The 6,747-nt window shown below is 40.8% G+C and overlaps 1 long non-coding RNA gene across 2 annotated transcripts in view; it reads left to right on the top strand.

The window, feature by feature from the left end:
* Nucleotides 1-1,188: 1,188 nt before the first annotated feature.
* LOC103691446 (uncharacterized) overlaps nt 1,189-6,747 on the top strand; it is a 272,183-nt gene continuing 266,624 nt past the window's right edge. The window contains exon 1 of one of the 2 annotated variants that reach the window (XR_010064065.1): nt 1,189-2,410. This is a non-coding gene — a long non-coding RNA (uncharacterized LOC103691446). The remainder of the gene's footprint in view (nt 2,411-6,747) is intronic. The other variant, XR_005500597.2, reaches the window with a different exon arrangement.

Raw genomic sequence — 6,747 nt, 5'->3', positions numbered from 1 at the left:
CCTTGGTCCTGCCAAGACTGAACCCCCAGCGAATGTGATTGTTGGGGGGAGGGTGGTAATGGGGGGAGGGTAGGGAGGGGAACACCCATATAGAAGGGGAAGGGGAGGAGTTAGGGGGATATTGGCCCAGAAACCCGGAAGGGGAATAACAATTGAAATGTAAATAAGAAATACTCAAATTAATAAAGACAAAAAAAAAAAAAGAAGCTCACTTCAGATTTAGGCATATCTTCCCTGAACACAAAAATTGTGTGTTGCTTTTTTTCAGCAGCTTAGTAGTAGAATCATAGCCACTGAAAAATATTTCCATTGCTTTACAAAAACAGAATGTTTACAAAGTGCATGGTCTAATGTTATATTTAGGCTTATAGTAGTGCACAATATATAAATAGTCTAGTCTCCATACAATAATGTGTGTGTGTGTCTGTGTGTGTGTGTGTGTGTGTGTAGAAGTTAAAACTTCCTCCCAACCTCATGCTCCCAGAAATATGACACAGAATCAAAAATATTTACAAATACTGTGGCCATGTAGGCAGGCTCTTCTCTGACTAGATCATAACTTAATCCACTTATTCTAATTTATTTTTTGCCTCGTGGTTGGTTACATGTGCTCAGGTACCGTGCATCTGTCTCTGTAACATCATCTCGGGCAAATCTCCTGGCCTGGCACTATCCCATAATCCTTTCTGTCTCCTAGATGTTTCACTTCCTATTTCCTACCTAAGCCACAGACCATCAGATTTTATTGACAGGTACCATAACCATATAGACACAATATATTCTCTCTCCTCCCCCACATACATGCACATGGACATACATATTAACATTATATTTTATCAAGAAAGATATCATGAAGAAATAAGTTTCATAGATATGAGAAATAAAGCTGTAAGAATAAGGTTCTGGGAATATAGAAACAAGGTTTTGGTGGTCAGAGTGACCAGGCTTAAGTTGAGACCAGCCAAAACAAACAAAGCTGTTCTCTGAAAAAGACCCCGTACCCCTCCCTGTGGTAAATTCAGAGAAAAACCACCAGATGTGACAGCCCAACCTTATCCCATCACCCAGCTCCCCCACCCTTTCCCAGGGACTTTGTGAGGTCAGGTGCAGAGCAGGATGATGAAATTGGCTAATTAACAAAAACAGCCCCTTGAGCAAACCAACCAATGCCTGAAGAGATCCTTTGTCCTGTATTCCACCAATCAGAGAAAGCCAGCTAGCCCTGTTGCTGAGGTCTGCCCTCTGTAAAGTATAAAAGATGTGTACATTTTGAGTTTGGGGTTGCCTATTCCTGTGTGGATGAGCAACCCCATGCACATGGATTAATAAATCTCTTGCCATTGCATCAGTCCATCATCATATTGTGTTCTGTGGGTCTCACTCCTTAGCTAAGACCACTTTGGGGTCTTACAACAATCACGTTAAAGCATTATGTGAAATATAGTAGGGAAAAATTAGGATTTAGGGTGTTAAAATAACTCATATTGTCTGGCATGGTGGTTTCTGCCTATAATAAGGATATATATTATAGGCTAATTATGAGGTCAAGGCCAGCCTGTAATACCTAATGAGAGCTAATCTCAAGGAAAATAAAATAGAAAAATTTACATAAAAGACATATAATTTAGTCAACATATCTAGGAATGATATTCAAGTTGGCATGCAAGTCACAAGGGGGAATTATCCAAGTCATAGAGGAAAGGCAAGGAATGAACATAATGTTCCAAGAGTATGCACAATGGCCCCAAGAGGTGAAGGGAATTAGGAGCAGATTCATGCTAGAGCACAAGGAAAGCTGTGGTGTGAGGTGGGGATGAGGTCTAGAGACCACAGTGTACCATGAAATCCATTGTACCGCTGCTCTCTGTGCTGGAGGTCAACCTGCTTCCCTGTCTCTAATTGTTTTACATGCGGGAGGGAGGAGCCCAGACTGAGAGAGACAAAAGAGTGAAAAGAGGGCGCTGTGTTTTTTATCTTGTTCTTAGGAAAAACCATGAGGTAGCTTAGCCTGGGTCCCGTCTAGGATCAGGAGTAGTCCTCTCCTTTTCTTCCAGGCTCTCAGACTCATGGTAAAGAAGCCTCAAGCTCTCGTGTAATCTACATCCTTAGCAAAGCAGAGCTGCTGTGAACACGGTGGAAGTACGGACTATACAAATGAGGCTGACGCAGCTGAACAGAGGAGCAGGTCTAACGAGCAATAACGGTCCACGACACAGTTAAGGCGTCAGGGCAAAGTCATGCCTCAGGCTTCTGAAGCACCGGCTCAGGTGAACAAGTTGGAGTTTTCCGGGAAACTCATTTTAAACTGACCACACTCAGCTGCTTCTCTGAAGAGCAAACGTGACTCCTTTATTGGTTGGAAGGTCAGCGGTGAGTGAACAGGACTTGATGGGGGCAGAAGTGAACAAGGGTAAGTTGCAGTACATTTGGATTTCTGTATATCATTTTCGTTACTCTTTAAACATCTAACTTTAGGTGGTAGCACACCACCTCTGCCTTACAGATCTCAAAATATGCTTTGTTCTTCGACAAGTCACCTCTGAAGCTACACAGCAAAGAGGATTCTAGGAAATGCTGTTGTAGCTCAACCAGACAGACAGATGCAGTATAATTTATAAAGGTAAAATGAGATTACAATTCTATCAGTGTCTTGCTCGGTGATCACCAGAGGAGCTTCCTTCTGTAGCTCAGATCGGAAATACAGAGAGAGACCTACAGTCAGACAACGTGCAGAAAGTGAAAGACCCCAGGTCACTCGGTCCCAAGTAAGATGTTTCCATCAAATCACCCCTTTTAGGGCTCAGGGTATCTTATTGAAGAGGAGACAGGAAGATTATTAGAGCCAGAGGGGATGGAGGACACCATGGAAACAGGCCCTCTAAGCACAGCATGACCATTACACACATGAACTCAAGGAGTCTGTGGCAGCATGAGCAGGGCGTGCTCAGCTTCATACCACAGCACTCGGAGAAGTGGGCACATGCCCCCATCCTAACCCGGGAGCTCCCTTCAGCTGATAACTGATTGCAAATGAAAAATTAGTTTTCAACAACAGAATCTCACTGGGGATTCAAACCACACTTAAGGGCAGGACTATTGTCCAACAATAGTTGGCCAACATAAAATGACCTCAATGGCATCCTTGGAAGTTTTTTTTTCTCATAATGTAATTTTTCTCAGCACATCTTTTTTTAACCTTACAAGTCATTTGCACATACATTGTAGCCTCTGGCTTTGTGTTTTTATGGGATTACTTTGTCTGTGAATGTGTTTGTCTCTGCATCTATATTTCTTGTGCTTTTTATTTGGCTCTTTGCTCCCATTCCAATTTGTTTTTATTTTATTATTATTTTATTTTACTATTATTTTTCAGATGATGATTCATTTTCCATTGAGAGACAAAAGTGAATCCGATAGGAGGAGGGGTGGAAAGAATCTTGGAGGAGTTGGGGTAGAAGAAACAGTCGTCAGAAAAATAGTGTATGAAAAAACTATTTTCAATAAAAGATAAATAGAAAAATACTTAATGCTGATCTCAAGTATAATGGGCATGTCTCCGATCTCATGGCTGAACGTATTAGTTGAAACTAGATACCCAATTTTCACATACCAAATAAATCTAATTGTGCAAAAAAGGGAGAGAGTGAAAACGTCAATTCTAGCAAAAGACTCATAAGTGATATAGTGCTATAGGCAAAAACATAATTCCTCATAAGTTTGTCCAATGGTACTTTCCTATTGCTGGTGAAAGAAAACTGAAAAACAACACCAGCTAATTCTTGCTGGCTTAGGGTAACTTTTTTCTTGTCTTAAGAATCTATTTAATCAGCCTTGAGGTATTCTCTGCAAATTGTCAGCTCTTGTAGGTTCCTCCCTATCTCTCTTGAGCCGCCTCTCTCTCCTGGAGGTTGTGAAGAAAGCTTGTGGAGTACAGTACCATACCTGCCAGGAGCAGAAGTCTGGGAACATGACATGGCAGTTTTCCCTGTGGACACTGGCTGACATTCAATAAGACCGGGGCTTGTATAACTTCTAACATGATCTCTTGGCATTGACAGCCTGTGATGTGTGCTGAGTCTTCTTACTGACTGCCTTAACTGAAGGCACGGCGAGACTTTTAGGCCTGACTGTAGCATCATTTATTTAGTCCGGTGTTTGGATATTCCTTCTTGCCGTTTGATTCCAATGCTACTTTTGTCCTTTGTCATGATAAAAAGGACTTCTACATCCATCCAGGAACATCTAAGAGCTCCTAGCTTCTTTGAACATTGCAGGGAGGATGCACCACATTGGAAGGAGTATACTGCCACCTTGAATATATGATAGGCCCTCAGTTTTGTTTGTCCCTCAATGCATTCTCTTGGTCCTTAGATCTCTGCTTCCAATAGAAAAGCGAGACCTGACCATTTCTTTCAGTCAGATGGCAAGATTTCTTTTCCTATATTATCTCTTTCAAAGTAATGCTTATGTAACTCATGAGGCATAAAGTATAAAGCTTGAGTGTAAAGGGGAGCCCTCCTTACTCATTAAATCTTAACTATCAAGCCTATTGCAAATCATTGTGAAGGGAGAAATCCAAATCTGTAATGAAAATCAAGCAATAATGTCCTTGTTTTGATCTCTATCAGTTCTTTCCCAGCACCTTGCCCAAAATGCTGAGAGGAACACAAATACAACAAACTAACAAGCAAACACCCCAAGTTATGATTTTGATATGTAAGAATAAACAGAATCCATTGCACACTCAATAGCATGTGAAAACCAGTAGAGGCTGGGATTTGAAATGATGCAGGAATTTGAAAAGCATCTGAAAGCATCCCGGGGATCACTTCAACATGTCTCAACACCCAGCACTACACATTTCATTCAAATTTAAGTATCATGTTTTAGTGGGTCTTGGCAAAACCAGCCTTTTGCTTTATTCCCCAGCACATTTAAGATGGAAATTGTGGAAGCTTGCATGTTGCTTTTAGGTAATGCTCAACACTTTGGGCTGAAACAAAATTCCAAGAAAACAAAGTTATAGCAGAGAGACACAGGGCTCTAAAACTTTACCCTCAAAAATATTTAATGAAACGTTCACAGGGAAAAATGCCACCCCATTTAGAACAGTGTTCTTTTATTCCTAAGCTTTAACACAAAAGCTTGCGTGTTCAGGAAGTGTGTATTTTGTATTCTGGCACACAGGTAGCTCCCTAGAGTCTGGCAATAAATACCAGAGTCTAAAAACAGCACTTAGGTATTATCCTATTCCTGCCTACTTTGAAGATCTTTTTTTTCTGTTGACATTTAATGACTCCGGACATTTACTGGTTCTTTCAGCATCCTGGAATTCAATCATATGTAGCTGAAATCTTCAAACATGTTAGAATTACTTCTGAATGAGCATCATCAACGGGCTAAGGATGGTTTTATTTTTACTGGAATGAGTAATGTTATTGTTTAATATTAAAGTCACAATTAGAAGAATTTGGGGAGCTGCTTCAGTTTCCTTTGAAGATTTCCCCATTTTTGAAGGATTGCCGACAAAAGAGATATCCCTGGAGCAGTGGGTGTTTGTGGATGGGAGGGGGACCTCTGAGGCTGCAGAAAGTATCTGAGAGAAAAGTCGAGCACACTGGGACAGTTGTGTGTGATTCATTGAACATGCTGCTGTAAGGCTTGAGTCAGCAGACACATCTGCTGTCGAGGTAGCCATGCTCCACTGTGGTCACACGGGCCATTGGCAGAACCTATTTATCTTTAACACACATTGGTTGTCTCCAAATGATTTCTGAGACCATACAGGTCTTTAAAGTGAGGAGTGTTGGCAAGCCTTCAAACTAGTAGTTTAAAGGGGAAGGATGTGACGGAAAATAGAAACTGCATTTTAAGAGAAGATTTTGGGGAGTAACTATAGGCAGTCACTTGGTACAAAACTTTATTGAAACTAATTTTTGAATTAGCATGTGTAGACTAACTTAGATTATAGAGTTAGCTTTTCTTCTGTGTATTGCATGTGCCTGGTTCAGTATGCTACTTCATGATAAAAGAAGAGTACCAGCTGTGAAACATTTGATTCACAGCCAAAATTGTTCAGCCTAGATAGCCCTCTTTTATTGCCCTTAATATAAATATTAATAAAGGAATGCTACCTAACAAATAGTGGTCGTGAAGACTGGTGTGTGGGGGAGTGGCACTTTTTTTTCTCTTTCCCTTGTCATCTGTCAGGCATGGCAGGCTATGTTTAATGGCTCACATCTCATGCCAAAAGTACTGTAACCTGTCATATGAATAACTCAAGGCAACAACACTTTAAGCCCACACAATTTCATGTATGTCAAGATATTCATTCATCCAGCCTGTCCCTTAAACGACTCCCTTATATGTATAGACAGGCATGCCGTCCCATTGATTGTATTGAGATTCAATAGCAACTCATTGTTTGAAAGTAGTTGAAACAGTGGAATATTTTCAAGTTCTACAGGATGACTGCTCTTCAGCTGCATCAGCTAATTGAAGAATGCTGTTGCTTTAAGCTCAGAACTATCTATCATATACCCCAAATCGTCAAAATTATATTAGTGTCCTGGAGTGTCCTCCAGCTTGACACTACGCTACATCTGTTTTTAGAAAGCAAAAGTATTCCTTTGTAGATAAAGGAGAGAATATCTTACTATGCAGAAAGGAAACGAACTAACAGTCCAAGGGCAGAGGAGCACCATCAAGGCTGAAACAGAGTCTAAGAGCATGGTTTCTCCGCAGATT

Source organism: Rattus norvegicus, chromosome 2 (assembly GCF_036323735.1).
Source record: "Rattus norvegicus strain BN/NHsdMcwi chromosome 2, GRCr8, whole genome shotgun sequence".
In the NCBI taxonomy this organism is placed as follows: domain Eukaryota; kingdom Metazoa; phylum Chordata; class Mammalia; order Rodentia; family Muridae; genus Rattus; species Rattus norvegicus.
This window is presented reverse-complemented; position numbering and strand designations above follow the sequence as displayed.